Source organism: Arvicanthis niloticus, chromosome 1 (assembly GCF_011762505.2).
Source record: "Arvicanthis niloticus isolate mArvNil1 chromosome 1, mArvNil1.pat.X, whole genome shotgun sequence".
In the NCBI taxonomy this organism is placed as follows: domain Eukaryota; kingdom Metazoa; phylum Chordata; class Mammalia; order Rodentia; family Muridae; genus Arvicanthis; species Arvicanthis niloticus.
The window spans coordinates 12,408,956-12,432,745 of record NC_047658.1 but is presented as its reverse complement, the minus strand read 5'-3'; the positions used below and the strand labels follow the sequence as shown (position 1 = coordinate 12,432,745).

At 45.3% G+C, this 23,790-nt stretch overlaps 1 long non-coding RNA gene across 1 annotated transcript; it reads right to left on the bottom strand.

Moving 5' to 3' along the window:
• Positions 1–570: 570 nt before the first annotated feature.
• Positions 571–23,790, bottom strand: LOC143442484 (uncharacterized). Its single transcript, XR_013110727.1, has 4 exons — positions 23,606–23,790; positions 6,365–6,534; positions 4,923–5,077; positions 571–962 (listed from the first exon to the last, which is right to left on the bottom strand). It is a non-coding gene; the product is annotated as an uncharacterized LOC143442484 (long non-coding RNA).

The following is a 23,790-nucleotide window of genomic DNA, read 5'->3' as shown; positions in this document are numbered from 1 at the left end:
GAACTCCCCTTCCACCCTACTTCCCATGATTTGGTCCCTCAGGTGCCATGAGTTCAAAAATACAGTTAAAAAAGAAAGAAAGAAAAACAACTGGGTTTCACTGTTGTCAAAACGCCACGTCACCCCACCAAGGAGAAGCTCGCCTTTGTCAATTCCCCTATCCGTGCCAAAGTTTCGGAGAGACCCTTCACTTTATAAATCAACTCACAGCTTAGCACATCCTGGCAGCCCCTTCAAGGAACCATCGACATGACAGGGAATAAGACGATAACCATCATAGCTTGACTGGATACAGGTGTTTGCGTTTACAGACGAACCGCAAACGCCTGGATCTTTGACAGGCGTTGATACTATCAGTGAATCGCAGCTATTATTGGCTCCGGTCGCCAAGGGCTGGGGGGCCTTTCCCTTAGCAACATCTCGGAGGCTGATAACATTTGGCTGAACTTTTCAGATCGTAACCTCCCTTCTGACTTTCTGCAGTCAAACCCGCCTAAACTGATCAGAAGAGGAGACACGCAGTGGGAAGACGAGTAAAATATTATTGACTGCACTGTTTCATGTCTATTAGGAAGAAAGAGCAGAGAAGGGCGGGAGAACTTACAGCTTGACAGGCTTCAAGATAATCAGGGGAGGAATCAGGGCTGTTCAGTAACCCTCGGTGAGGCTGTGAAGCCCTGCCTTACAAGAGGTCATTGTTCTATGCTGGGAACAAACAGGATGCCAGGCAAACAAGGTCAGGCACAGTTGCATTCCTCCATGGAGAAGTCTGTTCCTGCCACAAAACAGGGGGTGGGAAACACAACTTGGGCTTGGGGCTGGAGAAACAGTGGGCCCTTCTTGTCTCCATCTTGGTCCTGATTCCACCTGAAGAGTTTGGTTTCTGAATGCAGCAGCTGTGTGTACAGCCGTGTGTGCAGGGAGATAGGTGTCTTCAGTGCATCCTTGTGCAGGGCATCGACCTACACAAACAGAAAAAAAGCCCTTGGGTTCTTGGGTTTGGCTCTTTCTTCTTTCCTTCCTTCCTCCACCGCCTTCTCTTGCCCTTCCTCCCTCTTCCTTTTCTTTGATTTTGAGATTCATTCTTGCTGTATAGCCCAGGCTGGCCTTGAACTCTGTCTAACCCAGGCAAGCCTTCTGCCTTGGCCTTCTTACCCAGATGACAAGCAATTTATACATTTCAACTAACATTTCATTCCCCTGCTCCTTGTCTGGCTGTCCCAGAACTGAGGTAGCACATCCTAGGGATGGGAGGGGGGAGGGGGCCCACAGGTGCAGGGACACATACATGCACAAGCTCCAAGGTGTGTGATGGGGATCTGGGAGCTGAAAAGGCTCTGCTCACCCTAGATGACCCTGGGATCAGTCCCCTGGACCTTCTGAGCTGTGCAACCAGAACATTTGACAGAAGACATGCTTATTTCCTGATGCCCGCCATCCCACTGGGAAAGACCAATAAATCCCCACTTCTTATCAAGTTGCAAAACCACGTTTATCATCTGGAGCAAAGGTTAGGGTCTCAGACACTGGCTCAGAAAACCAAAGCAACAAGGTCATGCTCAACACTGCCCATATTCCCCTCCATACCACCATGAATACACACTTTTCCTTGGCTCTTGGATTCACTCTGTAAGAACATTAACAAATAGATGCCAGTCAGGGAGTGTCCAGAAAATCTACATTGCATTTCATACCACCTGCCATGTTCTTGGTGTAATTTATCAAAGACACCTTCCATCTTTGGGCACAGAGCTATTTTTTTCTCCATCATAACCCAATAGCCTTGCACCTCAGTAGCCTTGATCTGGGCAGAAGTTCATCCCTTTGGCTTCACTAATTAGAGCATCCCCTTGCAGGAAGACTCACTGACCTAAGAGCTGTCCCTCCCTCAAACAACAAGCAAAATTCCCTTGACCACCTTGCTTTCTTGAGTCACCCAACAACTTCCTATGAAGCCAGACTTCACAGATCACCTCAGTCATACGATTCCATATCTCTGTCACATTTATCACCGGTGACCACTCTCGACATCTTGAAATGGCCTACCTCTTTGGCCTCTTGTTTGAGTCCTTTCTTCTTGACTACTTAATCTCAGCTCCCTTTGTTTCTTCATTTTCCACCTGCATTCTGACAATGGAGGTTCCCAGGCTTCCACATCCTCAAACAGTCTCGCTCACAGTTTTAACTGCCACTCCCAAACATCAAACTCTTCCCACAGGATAAGGGCCAAGGTTCAAACCACCTGGCCATCTCTAGTTGCCTTCAGCCAAAGGTATTCTGATAAGACCTACTCTGTGTGTGTGTGTGTGTGTGTGTGTGTGTGTGTGTGTGTGTGTGTGTGTATACATACATGTGTATGTACTTGCCTAAGCATGGCATGTGCAGGTCAGAGGTCAAGATCAGGTGTCCTTCTCTATCAATTTCTGTCTTGTTTTTCAGAGACAACGTCTCTCACTCTTTCACTGATCCTGGAGTTTGCTGCTTTGGCTAGGCTCCCTGACCAGCAAGTCCCTGGAATCCATTTGCCTCTACCCACTCCTTTCCCAGCTCCAGAGTTATAGACACATGCTACCATGTCTGGCTTTGACATGGGCAATGAGAATCAAACTCAGGTTCTTAAGCATGCATAATAGGTACTTTACCCAGTGAGCCATCTCCTTGGCCAGCTATGTGTAATTTTTTTCCCCATGGGAGTTTGATGGTGAGGATTGTTTTATGCACATGAGTGTTTTGCCTGTGTCTGCATCACCTGTGAGTCTAGTGCTTATGGAGGCCAGAACAAGGTGTTGGATCTCTTGGAACTAGAGTTACAGATGATTGTAAGCTGCCATGTTGGTGTTGGGAACCAAACCTGGTTCCTCTAAAAGAGCAATGGGACTCTTAACCAAGGGGACATCTCTCTAGCCCCAGTGGTAGGGTTTGGATCTGAGGATAAAGTATGATGATAATGCCCCTGTGGGCTGCAAGGAAGATCACTATGTCTCTTGTGGCTAATTAGTGGTCCTTCCCCAGCTCTAGATGATAAGAGTCCATGTCTGCTCAGATAGCCAGGCTCTGCAAGGGTTTTAAACCAATTCAGGAATGTTTCTCCTGTGGCCTTGACTTGTATGCTAAGCTGATTTCTCCTGGCATCCACTCCTAACCTGAACTGTGATTTAAGGAGGAGCCAATATGGCCGAATGGGAACAGTCGCCAGCTCCTTGGGTCCCCATCTTTCTGGTCACCCATGTGTCACAGATGCTATGATCTTTGTTGCCAGGCTCCTATTGAATGGCATCTATGTTGAATAGGGACACTCTGCAGCTTCGTGATGTCACAGCCTGTAAGAGTGAGGCTTGGCAGGCACTGCAAAAGAACATCTCCCTGAACAAGTGTGATGTTGCTCAGAATTGCTGCCCCACGTTTACAGCACACACACAGAGATGGTACACAGCCACCACTTTCCAGCTGCAGAGAGGGGAGTTGAGAAGGCTAACCAGAAAGCCTGCATTCAGACCAAGAATCGCAGAGTCCCTATCTGTAAAGTTTTTATTAAAATCTCATCCCATGTCCTGCAACCAGATTCAAGGTTACCCCTCAAGGCTACAACGAGTAAGGCAGGAGACAAAGAATTCAGGGATGGAGCCTTAGCAATTCTTAGCTTGGCCATCTTGATGTGGCTTCTATCTGGTCCCCTAGTAGATAGGGCTGGTCCCCTATCTACTAACACTGTTTTTCTCATCCTCTGCACTCATGGGTCTCCTTTTAAAAAAGGATGTCCCAACCACCCACTTTAGGGTCACTCGATAACTGCTGCATTGTATCTTCTGAAGGGAATGTCCACCACAACTGTCACCAGCTGAAAAGCTTCTTGATGATCGCAGTGATTTTGTATAGCTACAATCAAAACACCAGAGAGAGAAATATAACGTGGGGAAGATTGTGGGGAAGATTTATCTGGGTTTGGTTTACGAGGATTTAGTACACGATCTGTTGGCCTCCTGTGCTCAGGAGAACGATTCGGTGGTTGGAGCTTGTGGTCGAGGAGGCAGAGAACCAGAAAGTGACTAGAACAGATATAACTCTTAGTGGCTTGCCTTTCATGATCTACTTCCTCCAGCAAGGGCTCAACTCTTGAAGTTTCTAGAACCTCCCCAAACAGCACCGTCAGCTGTAAAGTAAGCCTTCAATATACAATCCCATGGAGACTACTTTAGATTTGAACCATAACAATTGTATTTTGTACTTGTTTGTTATCTGTGTAACAGTGAACAGAAAGTGTGTGTTAGCTATGGGAAAGGACTATGGCCGGCTCTCAGTAGAACCTCATTGATAACAAATGAATAGCTAAAGAAGTGATGACTGTATTGACTTCTCTCCCAGATGCCCGGATGTTGGGGTCTTGGACAGCCCCAGTCCCATTTCTTGGTTCTGGTTAGTGTTACTGTCTTTTGAAGACACTTCACCAATGACACCAAGAGACAAAGTCTCTTGGAAATAGCTGATCCCACTGAACTCAGAGAATCAAGAAAAACATCACCCCTACCATCGGTTCTGAGCCCTTTAAAATAAGCCAGATGCTCCAGGATCACCTGTGTATCTGTCCCCTGTGGAAATCGATAAACATCCTGTTGTTGGTCTGACCAGACCTCACCACTTAAGAAACCTGTTGCTGATGCCTTCTTGTAGCTGTGTGCCCACTGCCAAACAAGTTAGGACCTTTAACATCTAAAACCATTTCTACAGAGCAGAGATAGATATTTGTCCCTTCCTCGATTTCTTCTCCTCACAGATTCTTGATTCTTCCCACACAGTTGACAACAGAGGCAGGAAGAGGGTGGCCAAGATGGTATCTGAAATACACAGCAAATCCTACCAATGTCTAGTGTCAGCACTCCCATGTCTCAACATTGTGTGGCAGTCACAGCCAAGCCTCCACCTACCTGGAAAGAGCCCTTGACAGCCCAGTTTCTGAACACCTGTTCACTGTCTCACTCCCTCCGGGTTGCAGTCTCTTTAGGAGACATAGTCTCCTGTGCATGCACTATGAGGCTGTCCATCTGGAGAAAGATTGATTGACAGATGCAAAACAGCCAAACTGGAAGACAGAAGACACCCAGTTGTAGAGAAAAACAATGGGGGGAAGGAGAGTGGAGAAGTTATTTGTTAGGTACTTTTATGCTGTTTTGACAAAATACCCAGCAGAGCAACTTATAGAAAGAAAGGCTGCCCTGAGGTTGAGGAAAGGCGGGAGAAACCAGACCTGCTCTGGCTTCCGGCTGGAGGCTTGTCAAGCCTATTTGATGGAGTTAAGATTGCTAAGTAGATGAATGAATGAAGCTTCCTGGTCCTCTGCACAGGACCCTCCTCCTTGAGAAACCGGAGGCTTAAAGTGAGAGAGAGAACCTTCACAGCTCATGCCTGATGGGGGTCACAGAGCTCACTGATGTCCCCATGTCATAACACTCAGAAATCTGAGCACTGAGGGACAGCCACAGGGCTACAAGAGTCCGACTCCATCTCCAGACCACAACAGTGTTCGAGTCCCAGCTCTGAAAGCCCACGGGTCCCTGGAGGGTACCCTTGCCTGTGCCTGTTTAGATGGAGTTTTCATAAACACGGATCCCTTCATCAGCAAGTTTGAATTTATAAACAGTGATCTCCAGAAAAGCAGCGATGAGGGCTTTTCGATAAAAGTTACATCTCCATTTAAGAAAGAATACATAATTCCATATCCCACTGTCCCTCGAACTTTATTCCCGTTTATGTAGATCTTAATACAGTTATATAGTCGCGGGGCTAACGTCCCCTCCGGATGGTAATGAGGTCCTCTAGAACCCTTTAGCTGCAATAAAGTATGCAGAAGTTAAATGCACAGATGGAAAAAAATTTGTCTCAATTTTATACTTCTGCAAAATGGTAATTTTGTACTTAAAATGTACAAGATGGATGTTCAGAAATATAGGCTGATAGCCTAAATTATATTTGGTCATAATTTATGTAGTACAGTCCCAAAGAGATACAAAAAGGCAGAGCATAATTTATCTGCTTGAACCAGCGATAGCTTTGCTAAGACTCCCATTTATTCCATCCCCCATAGTTTCAAGCAGCCTCTGTCCTCAGGGCTCACTCCATTTAAGTTCTCCATGCTGCTGTTTGATCACATATTGTAGTCTATAATTTGCCTATCGTCTGAAGCAAATTTAGGTCCCAGAAGTTATGATCTCTACATAGCAACCACTTTATTTGGTAAATGCAAAATATTTATAGCAATATAAAAACCAGATGAAAATAAAATTTCTATAATCATTGCAACATACATGCTTTATCACGGGAGCTCGTAAGACTATTATCGCGGGACTAGCATGTGGCCTAATACAATTACCTTTGGACACACGTTGGAATTTGCTGATGCTGAGAAACCAAAGAAACTTTTCCTCCAGCAGCTCTTTCATCTTTCCACCAGAAGGAAACATCTGGATAATGGCTCCAGAGGAGATGCCCAAAGGAAATCAGATGGGAGGTGAAGGGGTTCCCAGAGATGTGAAGGGGCATCTGCATAGAAACAAATATGGTAATAAGGACGACAGCCCTGGACCCATTCACCTCTACCAAAGCAGGTTTACCAAGGAGGTAGACGAAGCCAAGGACCATCGACCAGTCTTTAAGTCGAAGCCAGTGACTGCTTACCTTTGTCTGCTGACACAGCTCTTTTGTTCAGCATGACTACTCCTCTAGTCTTCCCACACCCCCAACTTCCCATTGTGTTTAATGTTCCATGGAGAGATGTGTGGTTTTGTGAGACTCTGTCCATCAGCAGCTCCTTTGAAAAGCAACTTGTGAAGCTAGAGAGATGTTCAATGGATAAAATATCAACTGTAGAAGCATGAGTTCAAATCTATCCCCAGCACCCAACATTAAAAGCAGGGCATGGCAACAGCAGCACACCCCTGTAATCCTATCAATAACAACAACAACAACAACAACAACAACAACAACAATATAGTGGGAAATCAGGAAAGACATACAACTTTGACTTGCCTAAATGTGTCTAAAGATGTCTACACATACCCACACACAAAGATGCATACAAACAAACACACACAAATACACAAACACACAAAATTCAACTTGCTTAAAATTTTGCTCTCTATCAAAAATGATGTGGTAGAGTCATTTTAATTTCCAAGGAGAATCCACCATTGCTTGACAAAGGTGGAGAGGTAGTGGGGACCCGTCAGCGTCCTTGGTGTCTCAATCCTTCCTTTCTTTCAGGGACACGTAGGAATGGGACTTCCCCAAAGTGTTGCATGTCTGGTCTCCTGGAGCACAAACAGAACTTGCACATGGCCATGTGTCCTTTTGTTGGAAGACATTGAGACATTTTTCTTGTCCAGGTGTGCTAATGAACAAATGTAAGGTTTTTGTGACTGTGACAAAACACTGCAACTAAAACAAGTTACAAAAGAAAGCATTTATTTGGTTTTAAGGGAGATAAAAGGCCATTATGGTGGGTTTTTATCATATGGGTATCCCCATAGCAACACACAGGGGACATGGTCACTGGAGCAGAAAGCTGAGATCTTGGTGCCTCGATGACAAGCAGGAAACACACAGAGAGAACAGGAATTGAGGCAAGCTTATAAACACTCAAAGCCCACATCCAGTGAGTTAGAGCTAAGCTGCACTTCCCATAACCTCTCCAAACAGCACCACCGACTAGGGACCAAGTGTTCAAATATCCAAGCCTGTGGGGCACACTGTTAATTAAACCACAGCAGAGAGGCAGAGACTTCGGGGAAAGAGCCTCAGATGGAAATGAGCACTTGACAACTGGAAGGGATAACTTGTGGCCAGTCTCAAGATGGGCAGCATCTACACAGTGCACACATAACTCCTGTTTCTTCTAGACATCTTCCAGGGGCACATTCATCTCTTCAACATGAGACATATTCCAAAGAGAAAACTGGGACCCAAAGAGGTCACACAGTGGAGTCACTGGTAGAGGTGAGATTCACATGTGCAGGCCCAGAATCCCTCAACCCAGCAGCCTCTCTCTGCCACACACCAAGGCAGGGCTGCGTTTTTCAAGGCACCTGCCTGGAAGTATTACTTCTCCATCTTCAGCCCTCTCTTCCCCACCCCAGCCCCCTTCCATCCAGCCCTCAAGGTTGCCTTTAGCTGAGTGAAGATGAAATAATACCTCAGATACATCTCTACGATAAAAACTTCAGCAGGAGCATCATATATTTTGTGGATACTAAAGATCTTGTGGCTTTTTGAAGACGGGTGTTAGTATTAATCATGGCGGCGGCGGGGGTGGGGGGCCGTTCCGATTATTTTCTCAGCACCCAGATCTTCAGCAGCCACTCTGGAGTCACCGTTTCTGTGCTCCAGGTGGCCAGGCTCCCAGCCAGTACCCTACCTCTCTGTACATCTTTGCCGTTCTTTCTTAAGACTCTTCTGTTCACTCCCTCAGTCCACGATAGCATCCCCAGTTAGCATCCTGCCACCCAAAGATGCTGAAGAAGAAGAAAACACATGAGTAAACAGGTATTTGTATTTGAGCGGAATTTTGCTGAAATCCAAATATTATTCAAGGAGGTCTATTTGTTTCTAGCACGCAACACTTGGGGAAAAGGGAGAGACGAGAGAGAGAGAGAGAGAGAGAGAGAGAGAGAGAGAGAGAGAGAGAGAGAGAAAATGAATGAGAATGAGAATGAGGATGAGGATGAATTAGGACCCAAAATAAATGTACAGAAATCAGGGAGGGAAGGACAGAAGAAATAAGTAGGTCTTGTTTATCCCCTAATTTTGTTATTATTTAAGACCAAAGGCAGGCCTGGTGGCACATGCCCATCATGCCAGAAGGCTGAAGAGGAAAATAGCAAGTTCAAGAGCTGTCTGCACTACAAAGATTAGTTCAAGGCCAGGCTGAAGAGTTTACTAAGACCCTATTTCAAAATAAAATAAAATAAAATAAAATAAAATAAAATAAGACAAGTCAAGTGTTGTTGAGATAGTTCAACAGAGAGAAGCATTTTCTGTGCAAATCTGAGGGCCTGATATTAGTCTCTGGACCTACCACATGGTGAAGAGAGGGGTCAGTTAGTGCTCAGGAGCATCCATACTGGGCACTGGGGAGTGTTCTCTCTCTCTCTCTCTCTCTCTCTCTCTCTCTCTCCCTCCCTCCCTCCCTCCCTCCCTCCTTCCCTCCCTCCCTCTTTCTCTCCACTTAGAGACAATCCTTCAAATACACCTATTGCACAGATAAGGCTCAATTAAATTGTCCTCTGATCTCCACAGGTGCAAGGTGGCATGCATGTAACTGAATTTACACAAACATTTCTTTTGATAATAATAATAATAATAATAATAATAATAATAATAATAATAATAATGAGAACGGAGAACTGTGAATGTAGCTTAATGTTAGAATGTTTGCCTTGCATTTGGGAGACCCCTAGGTTCAATCTCCAACACAGCAAAACCAAGTGTGTGTGTGTGTGTGTGTGTGTGTGTGTGTGTGTGTGTGTGTTCACAAGCAGTGAGAATGGGAGGAACCTTCATGTACAAGGCCCATTCATTTTGCAACTAGAGAAACTGAGGCTCAGAACATAAAGTCACATACCAGTAAACAAGCAGATAGGTATTTATCTGAGTCTCCACTGGTACCATGTCTGAAGACAACAGCTATTGTCATCATCTAGGACTCCAAAAACATGGGACAGAAAGAGCCATCAGTGACCTGGTTCTTGGTGTCTGCTATCCTGAGAAAGTAAGATAGAAAGGCAAGCTGGCAGGGAGGGAGATGGATTGCGTGGTCCTTCCGGTTGGCAGTGACCATCCCTTGCTAGGCATGGATGAATGGAGCAAGAAGGTGCAGGCTCAGAAGTCTCCAGACTAGGCACAGAGGGAGTGGGCTCTTTTACTCAAAGATGCCTGGAAATGGCCCCATTGCACAGATGAATCAGGTATCTGCCCAAGGACATGCAACAATGAGCACAAATATATAGCATCTCCATAGTGATTATGTTAAATGAAGTAACTACTAACTCATCCCTCAGGGAATTTGAGCTGACATTTCAAGTTGAATTCTGCAAGATGAGATGGTATTTTCACGAAGAGTTCAATGTGTGGGCAGAACTCTTAGGACCCCAACAAGTATGTGCTGGATGGTCCTACTCCAAGGAGAGGACATAAGCACACAGCCCCAGAGGAGAAAAAAGACTTGAGAATCTGCCCCATCTTCAGGCAAGGGGCTGGGGGGTACAGCCATCTCCCCAGAAGTCATCCCAACCCAACCCACGTCCAGCTAGCCTGCAGCCAGGAGCTCAGCTCCATCTGAATTTACAATATTATAAAGTGCCGGGATGTGAAAGGCACCACATAAAATCAAATTCTCTTCTATTTTAAGTTGAGTGGTACACGGGTTCAGCTTTAAAACCTAATTTCTTAAAAGTTTTTGAGAAAGGAAAAAAAAAAGCGTTCCTTTGCAATTGGAATCGAGGCCCCATAAATTAACAAGCCACCTCTCTCCACAGCCGTCCTTCAGTACAGGGCTCTGATTGTACTCTTTCATCAAGCAACTGGCGGGCCGCCGCGTCATCCTTCACTGCCCAGAGTAAGGCACCTCAACCACGACGACATCGCAAATGTTAATATCGCTCAGATATCAGCCCAAAGGGCCTATTCCTAAGAGCACTTAGCAAACCCAAGCTGGCAATAAGGGTGGACAGAATGTAACACCCACAAGTTCAAGGGGAGGGAAAACTCATGGGGTTTCCTGTTCTGCTTGACCCTCCATCTCTCCAAGGTAGACGGTAGAATCACTAACTTCTAGAGCTGGAAAGAGAGCCATGCACCACGCCTACTTCACCCAAGGCCACTATTGGTCTGGCAGAAAAGAAACTAGCTAAGTGTGACCCCATCACTCCCGCAGCAACAGAGCCTACACACTAGGGAAAAACAACCCCAGCCCTGCCCACTCACACTCCCCGCCCCTAACCCCCCAGTTCACTGTGTGGTCCTGAACTCATAATCCTTCTGCCTCTGCCTCCCAAGTACAAAGACCACAGGAAGGGCCACTAGGCTTGGGTTACTTTCAGTCACGGAGGGAGAAGCTTTAGGGTTGACGGACAACGGGGTGTGGCGTGTGGGCGTGTGAGTGTTTGCTTGTTTGTGTGTTTATGTGTTCCGGCACGTGTGTGCCGTGGTACTTGTGCGCAGGTCAAAAGGAAACTTTTGGTTGTCGATTCTTTCTACCTTGTTTGAAACAGGGTCTCTTTGCTAATGTAAAAGCCACAGTAGCTGGCCCATGAACCTCCAGAGGTCCTGTTTCCTGGCCTCTCTGCCTCCCATGTCCCCCACGTGGCCGCTGAGATTACAGACACTCCTGTGTGTGGCTTTTAAGTGGGTTCTGGAGATCCAAAGTTAGGTCAAGCACTTTTAAGCCACTGAGTCATGCCCTACCCTGTGCCCCCGTTCCCCGTCCTCCATCCTTCCTCCCCCCTCCTCCCAGCCGTGGCCTTGAGTCTCTCTGTCTTCTAACTGGTATCAGAAACAACAAAAAGAGACGCATAATGCCAATAGGAATGATGATTATCATATTAAGCAAAATAAACCAGAAAGACAAATGTTACACAAACGTTCCTCATGTGTGAAACACAAAGGGGGGTTAAAAAGCACACTAGGGGGGAAGGGGAACCATTTGGGAAGAGGAGAAGACCTGCTCAAAAAGGTGGAGGAAGGGTGTTGCCACGGGGTGAGGATGGTCAGGGTACAGTATATAAGCATAAAAAAATGTCATAATGAAACCCATTCCTTTTTATAATGCTGCATCCCCACATTGCTTGGGGTCCTGGGATCCTGACTAGGGGCAGTGAAGGAATGAAGAAATGACAGCTACACAGAGAAGCTGGGATCCCATGGCCTGAGCGCTGTAAGGGAGAAGCTGCAGCACCATCCCCCAAGCTCCTAAATTCCATGTGTTTATTATATAGAGTTGAACAGGGAGGCGGGGTTACTGCATACATCTGATCGAAGATGCAGGGCTATTACATGCAGATAAACAAGGGGACAGGGTATTATATACAGCTGAGCAACGAAGCAGGCTTAGCTAATCTTGGTGGCAGCACTCTCTAGAGAGCAGTCTTCTGGCCACAGACATCTGGGAAGAGAAAGCTTGGTGACATTTTCAGCACACACTATCAACATCTGCACACAGACCCAAGGAAGCCTTCATCGTCCCTCAGAGCCTCACCCCTCTGGTGCCTATTCCCATGGGGCTGAGGCATTGGCCATCGACATGGCCGATGGCCGCACCCATATCAAACAAAAGAAGTTTACTCAGGACTTTACTCTGTCCCCAAAATATATTATATATTGATTTTAAAAACTAAACTGTGCCGTTTATAATCCCCACACTCTTGAGGATGAAGCAGGGTGATTTCAAGTCAACACCAGTCTGAGCTGCGCAGTGAGTTTCAGGCCAGACTTGGCTACATAGAAAGACCAGAAAATGATTGTGTATTATGCTTGAATGAAGAGAAGCCACCCAAGTCCCTCTGTCTCTGTTGTTTGAGTCCAGCTTGCTCTCTGTTGCTTTGTCTGCCTCCTAATTAAAGACTCCATGTGTGCTGACCCCTGCTACCCCCTCAGACCCACAACATTGTGGAGGGGAGGCACCTACAAAAAGCATACAAAGAATATTTCTGATTGACAAAAAGGAAAAAGGTAAAAAAAGAAAGAAAGAAAGAAAGAAAGAAAGAAAGAAAGAAAGAAAGAAAGAAAGAGAGAGAGAGAGGGAGGGAGGGAGGGAAGAAGGAAGGAAGGAAGGAAGGAAGGAAGGGAGGGAGGGAGGGAGGGAGGGAGGGAGGGAGGGAGGGAGAGAGAGAGAGAGAGAGAGAGAGAGAGAGAGAGAGAGAAAGGAAGGAAGGAAGGAAGAAAGGAAGAAAGGAAGAAAGAAAGAAAGAAAAATTCTGGTCTGTTCTTTAGCAGGATGTTCCATAATCCCCTAAGCCCAGTGGTCAGAGAGTGATGGGTCTCCCAGATTTTGAAAAACACCCCTCAGTTGATCTGACTACCGAGATGAAATTCATAGCAATAGAGTCCCCAGGATCTCAGTGGCCTTGGCCCAGGGACATCAGCATCATGTAAACAAGCCATCAGCCATAATGATCACCAGCTTCAGGGGCTGGTCAGGCTGAAGCCTTCAGTGTGACAGCTCATCTTTAGAAAGAACAGAAGTTGTCAAAAGAAAAAGGGCGGGGGTGGGTGTGTGTGTGGGGGAGACCCAGCCACAGCCTGAACACCGACTGCCCATCTCAAAACGCCTAACATGTTTCATTTGGCTTACAATAATCACGTCCTGTCTGTTACCCCTCAAAGTGTTAAGTAGTGCCGTTTCCTCTGGGGATGTTAAGATCTAGGGTTAACAACTTTCTCTGTAAAAAATTCATAAGGTGCAAACAAACAGCCTCACAGCCCAGCCCGTGCCTGGGAGAAGCCAGGGAAGAAAGAACTAAATAACAACAACCACCACCATCACCACAACCACCACCACCACAACACCCCCCCTGCCGGAGACTTGGCAATTAACTCCAGCTTTGTCAGCAATTTTTTGAAAAATTTGCTAAACACGGGAAGCCTCGTCCTCGCCATATGAGAAACAAAGAGTCTGCAGTGAGTCCCCCATGCATTACAATGTGTGTGTCTTACTTCTTAACCAAGCCGCTAATCACGCAAATTATTGCAACTAATTACATCTGAAGGTCTAATTAATTCTTTCAGTACCACATCATTTAGTACGCATTCACGACACAGCACCTGTTTTGAAAATCCTTGCAGTTAATTTGTTTATAAACAAACACAATTTGCATAAAATGTTTAATGAATGGTTTAACCGTTACTACAATACTCTGGGTTTTGTCTTCGTAGATTGGAGGTCATCAAAGGCCACGAGAAATTAATTTCAAACTATACAAATTAATTTAAAGAGAATGTGTGAATTTCTCATTAATAAAGAAAACATTTCCAACATGTTAATTAATATCTTGGTAACAGGCTAATTACTCACTGCACAAGTACACCTCAAAAGCAAACCTTAAAGATTTAGGGGGCAGAAGGAAGGAGAGGATTTTAAAGGTGTGAGCAGGGAAAGAAAATAACTGCTCAACTCACACAGAAACATACAGTGTCCAATGGTAGTAGAAAATCCACTGCATTGGACCAATAGAAGAAGCAGTCAAGGAACACATTTTAGCTATCAAGAACAGGAAACCCAAGAACCATCTCTTTCCGAGGTGCAAAGTTTCTCCCGAGATGACTAGGAAGATGCTTGCCCTCTGGTAGAGACACACAATTAATGTCAATTAGTATAGTAAGGATCCAGTCTAAGATGTAGGCTATCTCAGCTGTACCGGGGGCCCCCATCCTAACTATGGCTTCATCTGATGAGTCTGCATTTGCTCAACTTCATCTTCCTCCCAGTAACAAAGGAAGGCAAGACACACCTGCCAGGAGAAAATAGGGAGGAGCTGAAGAGATTGCCCAGCAGCCAGCCAGCATAGCCCTTGCAAGCGCTGTCTCTGAAAGACACTCCTGGCCCTAAAGTTTGTTTCTGATTTGTGACCATTTTCCTATTTGATGAGCACCTGTTGTAAGTTTGCTTCCACTCAGGAAGTAGTCTGACGATAAGAGCCATGCATTGTAAAATGTAGTTGCATGCTTGCCCTTGCTTGGTATTGTCCCTCCGTGCAGAGGGACATCTGTCCAGGGCATCTCTGGGTATCTGTCCCATAGGAATCACACTGCAGGAATCTTCCTGCAGAAAAACATTTTCTCAGTTGATCTGAGAGTGCATGGTTTTTGTTAGTTGGTTTGGTTGGTTGGTTTGGTTTGGTTTGGTTTGGTTTGATTTGGTTTGGGGTTTCAGGGGGAGGTTGTTGTTTTGTTAAGTGTGCTGATAGGGTGTGAGGAGAGATGCAAGGAAAAAAGGTATGTGCATCTTTGTATACACAGGGTGTGGGACAAGACAACAGAGACAAAGAAAAACATGCATGCCAGGTCCGCAGCCTTTCCCAGGACACCTAGCTTATATTTCCAAGAAAACAAATAAGTAGAATCCCCATTGGAACAACTCCAAGGAAAAACAGAAACATTCCCGGCCTCTGATTAGCCCGGATTGGCAGAGAGAGGCTGAGCACTGTCAAGGAGCCCACTGACCACTTCCACCCCTTGCTCTTAATGTAGGTCCACAAAGACTGAAGCTGTCCCCAGCAGCCCACCACCAACAGAATCTTTGTCTCTGAGGGGGTAAAAGCCTTCTGCCCACCTGGGTGTCACTGCCCCTTCCCTCCACAAAGAGACCTAGCAGGCTTTTTCCTGTAACCCTCAAGCTCCAGGGTGACCTAGCAAAGTGATGGATTTAAAAAAAAAAAAAAAAAAAGGCAGGCACTCCCCACTCTGCAAATTCCTTCTCTCCTTCCACATTTCCCACCAGCAGCACAGGCTGTAAAAATTCAGTCCTTGAGAGACAAACATTTCATGAGAATGGGCTGTGAGAGGAGAGGGGGGAAAAGCCATCTCACCTCTATCTATCAGGACACAGATGTAAGCTGCTTTACCCACAAAATGCAAGGACCAAGGTGGGGGGTGGGAGGTATGGAAATAAGAGCTGTGGGCTTGGTGCTGGGGAGCACAGGCCTGTTTGCACATTGGTGTGTGTGTGTGTGTGTGTTTTTTTTTTTTAATAGTACCAAGAAAGCTGTGCAAGGAATTACCGGAGATCTCAGCACCACAGTCAAGCAGAACTGAAGCTGGGGGATGAGAGTGCCCAGAAGATGCACTGATGAGAGGAGAGGTGGGAAGGACCCGGTAGCTGGTTCCAAAAATAATCACAAAATGAGCAAGACTAGGCGCTCAGAACTGAAGGCCAGAGAGCCCTAAAGCATGGGGAACTGTCGTCTGCTCCCCGAAAACAAAGAGACAATACACACACACACACACACACACACACACACACCTCAGTTCCCAGAGTAGTTTCTGTGCAAAGCAACATAGCATCTAAGCCAGAGCTCCCCAACTTCTCTCCAAAGTGATCTAAGGTGCCCCAACCAAAGCACGCAGATTGCACACTTTATAGTCTCTCTCTGCAAGGAGATCATCCCCAGATCTGGACCAGGATTTTTTCTCTCCCTATTAAAAAATCACCAGCATTTCACAAATAAAGGCACTCACCGTGTGAAAAATTATCTTTTAAAATGGAGTTAATTTGCATATAAGGAAAAGGAGATTTATGGCGAGCAGGGCCGTCCAGTACCACATCTGCCTAGTATCAGCCGTAATTTAGATTGTTTGTGACTGATCTTAAATCCTAAAGCTGAGCGAAGATGAAGTGTTCTGCCGCTGTATTATTGTCAGGAGTCTAAGACTTACCAGAGATTTATTATTAATCTTATCACAAACACGTCTCAACTTTTTACTTTTAATATGTACACCAAGCTCTTCGGAGGAATTTTCCTCACTGCAATTATGGGCCTCAGTGCAAGCATGCTAAAGCTGGGCTGATTTCCTTCCCAAAATAAGGCGACCGATCACTAGGCCACAACGGCCCTTGTACATTTTTTCTCTGCTACTTAATAATCAATGTATTCATCATTAAAATCTGAGCCCTGAAGCGATGGTTTTTAGCATATTCTAATGACTAGCGACTTGCAAATTGCCGTGACCTTTCATGTATATTCTGTAAGCACCTTGTTCTAATGTGTACTGTATTTATAGTTTGCCAATACAAACTAGCCAAAGATTGGATAATTACTGTAATCTATTAGCTTGATTGCTTTTCCCTGCTCATTTATAGCAGGTGCCACGCAGGCCATTTTCAAAAGCTGGCCTATCTTTCATCTCCCAGGAGCTCAGAAACTGGAGTCTACTCTGTCTTTACACACACACAATTCTCTCTCTCTCTCTCTCTCTCTCTCTCTCTCTCTCTCTCTCTCTCTCTCTCTCTCTCCCTTTCTCCCCCCCCCCCAGAGATGTCTGGACACCAAGCCATCTCATCTCAGCTCAAGGAGGTTTTGAAAGTAAAACGTCTTCCTTCCTGTTAGTGTCAAACCGTTGTTTGTGACTGATAAAATGATAAAAACCACGGCTCTGACAATGTAAACTTTCACTGAAGAATGTCAAAGGGAGTCCCATTTTCTACCCACACCTCTGACCTCCAGATACCATTTAATACGATCTGCTTGGTTCTTCACTTAAAGAGAGAAAAAAAATCTAGGCACTTCCCCTTAAACAACAAATACTACACACACACACACACACACACACACACACATTTTGAGCTAAGTAAATGTTTAAAGCAAAGCATTAAGCATTAAACTTTTTTCTTCCTCTCTCTTTTCCATTACTTTAAAGCACATGACTTTGACCGGGAACTGATAAGACCCAAATGTGAAACCCTCGGCTCAGGTGGCCCCTGACCCTCGGCGACGGTCTACTTCAGGCAGTTATGGATAGATAACATTACAGACACTGGTAATTAAAACAACACTAATTTTGTCTCCGTGGCCATGCTCTGTGGTGAGGGACCATCCATCACGGCCTGTACGCATCACATGAGAAGACATTGTCTGGGGCTATTGTGCCTGGTCTGTGGTTTTACAAACCCCCGCCCCCACCCTACCCTGTGTACCTGGATGGGGAGACACTACTATGTTGCTGCTTTGATTGATAAGGCATTTATTTCGAATATTTAGTCAAAACATATCGCAGTGTTTCCAGCACATACAGTCATAGGATGGAGAAGAAAACCTTGCCGAGATTTCTTCCCGTTTAGACAAACAATAACAACCAAAAAACAGGACTTTCTGGTTCTGACTGGAAAAAGAAAGGGGGAAACTCAAGCATGGAAATACTGGCCCTCACTGAAAAACAGAGCCACTGAATAGGAAATGCAGTATTAAAACAGACACCATGCAGCGTCTCCTTTAAGACTGCACGTATGTTGGACTGTGCAAGGAGCTGGCTTTTTTGCGTGCATCTATTTGTTCGATTTATGGACATATGATTTCACTCCACCTTTTATTGTAAGACCTGTAGTTACCTTAAGAGTGATAGCAAGTCAGTTGGCTTTGTGTTTGGTTAATGAAAACAGAAAACGCAGAGAGCTGGTCCGTAGGCCCTTGCAGGAAATTAGGGGCGGCCGAGATGCTACCTGGCTCAGTCCTGTTGTAATAAAGTAAAAGGAAATTGTAATGGTGCGTTTCAAGGGATCTTTAACAACTGACACAAACAAGAAAAGAAGCAGACAGGACCATTTAACTTCAAACTCTGCTGAGGAACGCCAAACTGTGGGCTGCCTACAGCAAGCCCCTTGCTGCCGTCCTTATTTCCCTGAGACCCTCCAGGCACCCCGAGCTGCATTTTTTTTTATCAAGTGTCTAAAAGGTGGGAGCTGGCGAATCCTTTTCTCCGCTCACTGGCAAGCACAGCTCTTTCTCCCCTCTCTCAGCAGACACGCGTGGAGTCGCAAGTATTATCTGGAATCGCCCCTAATTGCTCTCTCAGGGAAAGTACGGTGCATGCAGGTATGACACAGATGTAGCTTCGACTATATGCAGGCAAGAGCGCTACATCAAAGCTATTTGCAAAGTGACATACCTGGTTATTAAAAAGTACATTTTTATTATAGTCCCTGGAATTTGCATTCGTCCAGGAGCCAAATGTATGTTTTCTTTCTTTCTTTCTTTCTTTCTTTCTTTCTTTCTTTCTTTCTTTTTTTTTCAATGCAGCCGTGGACTGTTAGGATAACAGACCATTCCTGACATCTGCAAAGAAATCACACCTAAATATTTTCCCAGCCAGTTTAATAATTCCGAGTGTATCCGTCGCTGAGAATAGCCCCAGTCGTTTCTATAAGTTAATATTAGCTCATCTCTTCTGCTGGATGCCGTGAGGAAGAAAAAAGACCCGGACAATGTGAGTTTGTCTGGTTCAGACTGTGATTATGCTCCTTACTCTACTGAAACAAATGGGAAAGGAAAACTTGCCGACTTTTGGCAGACTACAAAGGTTAACTCTATTCTCCTTGAAGAAGCAGATACTAAGTGCTGTCTGTCCGTACATTTTAAAGATTTAGAAGCACCTGTTAGCACTCTTAGGTGAGGGAAAGCAGGAACATCCGTCTGAGGTGTGTGTGCAGAGGATCTATCTGGGTTCCTCCTATCTCTGCTACTGCTGAATCCTAATATTAATCAGTTTAGGAAGCAAGGTTATTTTTCAATGAGATTGAAAAGAAAAAAAATCAAAGCTTTCCTTGATGTCATCTTTCCTGGGTCCTTTAAGCAAAGAGGCAGAGTGTGATGGAGCTGTGATTACTGAGTTTTAATGGCAAAAACAAAAATGACACCATCTTAGGGGCAGCCAGAAATACGCTCCCCTTCTGATACCAGCACAGCTCCTGGCCCCACCCTAGGATTCCCAAAGGCTGTCTGAAGCTAGTGGAAAGTAAACCCAGAGGGACTTGACAGGAACCGGAAAAATCCAGCTGCGAAGTTGAGAACCCCCCTCCACCCACTTCTCCGGACCCTCGAATTGTTCTGGACTGCACCGGCGGACAGGGGAAGACGGGCGGAGAAAGTTGGAAATCTGACAACCTCGAAAGCAAAAAAGAGTGTGCCCCCGCCCCAGGGACCCACGGCACCGGCTCCCATCGCGTCTTTTCAACTTTCTATAACTCATCTGCATGAATTTACTTTTTTGCCTTAAGAGGTTGTTGTAATGCGTGTTAAAACACACAGAGCGATTTTATCTCCATAGCATCACTAAAGAAATATTATATTAGTATAAAGTTAGAGGGGAGGTTGGAGGAAAAAGAAAGAAAAAGAGAAAGCTCTGCAGCGGGGCTGGCGGCAAAGCACTGCTCAAAAGCGCCACCCAAAGGCGGGAATATGTAAATGCAAGCCAGGAATCACGGGTGGTTTGCTTGCTTTCTTTTTTCTTTTCTTTCTTCTTTTTTTTTTCTTTTTCAATTTCAGAATGTAAAAAATGACAGCGCCACGCAACTTGACGGAGGCTTTTGATTGAATTGACTGATTGCCCCAGCTGCACCTGCGGAAAATTGATGACAATGCTGTCTAAACCATTCATTTAGGTTTGAAACTTCGCGCAGATGAATGTGGGATTCATATATTTGCTAGACATGTGTTGGGGATAATATGACGAAGCACTGTTTTCAAATGAACATTTCTTTGACCTAATTTTATCGAAATCATGCAACGGAATGAAAGCATGCATGTTCATACCTGAACTCAAAGCAGCTGCAACAACTGGGCTGGCTCGCTCTCTCTCTCTCTCTCTCTTTGTCTTTTCAAAACATTTAAGTGTAATCTTTTCTTTGAAATATCTCTACTGCTCTGCCTTGAAATATTTGTTATGAAAATGCTTTTATTCTATTTTATTTTAGTCATCCAAAGTGTTACTCTCCATCAAATGAAGGAGACGTATTTGAGGTTTCTTTGCCAAGCCCCAAATTTGCTAAATTGTATACAAGTAGAAAATAGATTATTTTTTAAAAAGAGAGAAAAGAAAACTAATAATAACATCTTCCTCTTAGACACCTTGGGAGGAATCATTTCAGCACCAACTGGCCGTGCCTTCCCTTCTTGGAGAATTAGACTGCCTGCAGGCTTTGAAGGGAAATGAAATCCTTTTAAAATATTGACTGTTCTGGTCAAAATGGTGCGAAGGGTATCTATACACCTTTTATGTAAGAGTCCTGACTCACTCTTGATTTTAATGTATCAAAGCACGATCAATATTGAATGAAGCTTTCGCTGCATGTCCAGAATAAAGGGGGGGGGGGTGTCTGTGGGGAAAGGTGGCTGAGACGGAGGGAAAAAAATGTGGCTTTTTATACCTGGCTTGGCTTGCTAGAACTGGGAAAATAGACACTGTGTTTGACAGTGTCTATCTTGCAAGCAGCTAGCCTGCTGGAGGTGTGAATTGTCAGGGAGGAGGTGGTTTTTTTTTTTTTTTTTTTTTTTTGAACCTGATCCTTAAGAACCAAAATGCTGTACAAATAGATGTTACTTCTCCAACAAGGGCTCTATGCCTAGAACTTGTCCCCCCCCAAAAAAAAAAACTCAAAATGAATATTTATTAACTTAAGAACCTGGCGCAGGTCTGTCCACAGATCCAGATCTGCCAAAGCGTTTCTAGCTCTCTTCCCTGGCATTTAAGAAAAAAAAATCTATTTTTATCCATCCTCGTGCATTTAGGTTTTCTACCAGGAAGGTAATTTCTGATGAGGCATCTTGGATTTCTCCCCCCTCGTTTTATTCCTAAGGAAACTCTGCCAATTCTTAAGGCAATCGCATTCACCCCAAACCTGGATGGAGAGAAACTGCAGGTGTGAGCACAAGAATAACAAGCCTGGCGCTCACCAGCCTCCTCTCGCTGCTCTCTCGGTTACGGTTACGTGTAGCAGGAAAATACACTCCAGACAGATCCGAACAAGGCTCTTTAAGGACACTGAGGCCAGCCTTGCAGACAGAAGAGGACCAAGTAAACATGCGACTCCTTCGGGGCAGATCAATGTGGGGCCTCTTCTTTGTTTGCTAGTGAGGAAAATGGGTGTTTGGAGCTCAGAGCAGTAAGCGGACATTCTAGCATTTCTGAAAAATGGCCTAACTCTATGGCATGTCTTGAAAAGGCTCAAGCCCCCACTCACCCCTAGCCTTTTAGAATGCAGTGTTTGCTTTAAAAATCGGGGCAATGTTTTAGGAACAAGGCCCCAGATTGAGCTGTGGTCATCATCGTTATTGTTTGTCTATTATACTGTGCATGGGACCCAGGAATTTGGGAGCGCTGGGTAAGCACTCTATCCCTGGGCTAGTCTGCAGCCCTAAAGCAAGTTCCTGGTTTGTTTTAGATGGCTCGTAAAAGCACTGATGTCAAATAACCACTGATACAGTGAGTAGCCTCTCCCTTAGAGACGCTAGAACTTTGTCAGAGTATCTGTATAAGCGAGTGTGGGGGAGGCAGTTAGGGTAAGATGTAAATACAAATACATTTCCGTTAATATGGGACAATAAAATCCAGGAACCCTAGATGACACTGGCTGCAGAGTGACTTGTAGCTTAGGTATCAGACCTTGGGGAGTTGGGGAACAAATGTTCATACAGGAAGCAGAAGGCAGACAAAGCAGAGCTACGCGTAGAGCTGAGCTTCCAAAGGCATGCCCGGTCTATCTTGTGTCTGGTTCTCCCTGCTTCAGTCTCATCTCCTAGCTGCTCTGATGGGATTCAGAAGAACACAGGGAGAGTGGTCCAAGTGTATACCCCACCTCCAACTGGCCCACAATGTGCACACCAGTCTGGCCTGCGGAACTATCTAAAGCTCCAGTCCTTAGCAGAGAGAGAGAGAGAGAGAGAGAGAGAGAGAGAGAGAGAGAGAGAGACTCCACCTAATGCCCTTACAGGAATCCTTAATCTTGACAGTAAGAGGGACTTCATCCACTAAGAATCATGTCACCCCATCTTGCACACCGTCATTTCCTTTTTCAGATTCTAGATCTCAGCTCTGTACTTGGGGCACCGTTAAAGACTCCAGACTTCTTCCACCCAAAGCTTTTCATTCAGAGAATCTTTTCATTCCCTAGTCCTCCTCATCCCCTACGGGGCATCAAAGCTGACCTCTGAACCTTCTCCTTCTGTGGTCTGAATAAAGACACTTTTGTGGATTCTGTGCTAAGAAAATCTTTGTCCCCACCAATGCTTTCAATGACCAACAAGTAGTTATTTCCCCTTGAGTATAATGAACAGAGACTGGAACTCTGTAGTATAGATCCCAGACCAGCTTGGATTGGATGCTCTTCTGAAGCCACTAACATGCCAGCAAATGCTTGCCAGCTGCGGGCTTCGTAACAGTCCCTTCAAGTCCAGGGCACTGTACGATTCAGCCCCTGGCTAAGAACCCAAGTTCAGGTACCTTGTGTTCAGGTAGGGCTGCTTCATTGTGGGTGCAGGAAGAGCCATGTATGCATCCCATCTCAGGTTCATCATGCACAGACATTATAGGGCTGACTTAGCCACAGAGGAGGAAATAGCTGAGAAGTGGCAAGGTCAAGGCTAGGATCTCGGCTTCCTGGATCTGCTACATCTCCTCCTCCAACTTAGCTGTTTCTCAAGTTACCCAGTAGATATGGTGACTTTTTGACAGCCATGATGTTTACAGCCTCCCACCCCCACCCCACATGTGTGAGAAAGACCAGACCAGTTTGCCATGACTATATCAGAGCATTTAATCTAGACCAGTGACTGGGTATAGACCAGAAGTACAAAGAGAAAAATTATACTAGCCCAAAGAAAGGAGGGACAGCAAACAGGACCTCTGAGCTGGATGTCAGTGTCAGGATAGCCTTGCACAGAACCAGCTATACCTTTAGACTCTTGAACAGAGACTCCTGGCTAGCCTTTCTTGACCTGGGGAAGTAGCCTGCTGTTTTCTGTTCAAATGCATACACACATAATGAACATGCTCGCAAATACAGATGCACGTCCTACCACAATTGGGAGAGAAAGCAAAGAGAAAACAAACTATGGGCTGGTGGTGGAGTGCTCACCTAGCATGCAAGGGTTGTCGCTTCAATCCTCAGCACCACGTAGACCAGGTGCAGTGCTACGTACCCGGAATCCCAGCACTCAGGACGTAGAGGCTGAAGGGTCAGAAGTTCAAATTTATTGGCTGCTCAGCTATATTCGAGCACCTAGAAACATGCTGTGGATCTAACTTTCTATGCCAGTTGCC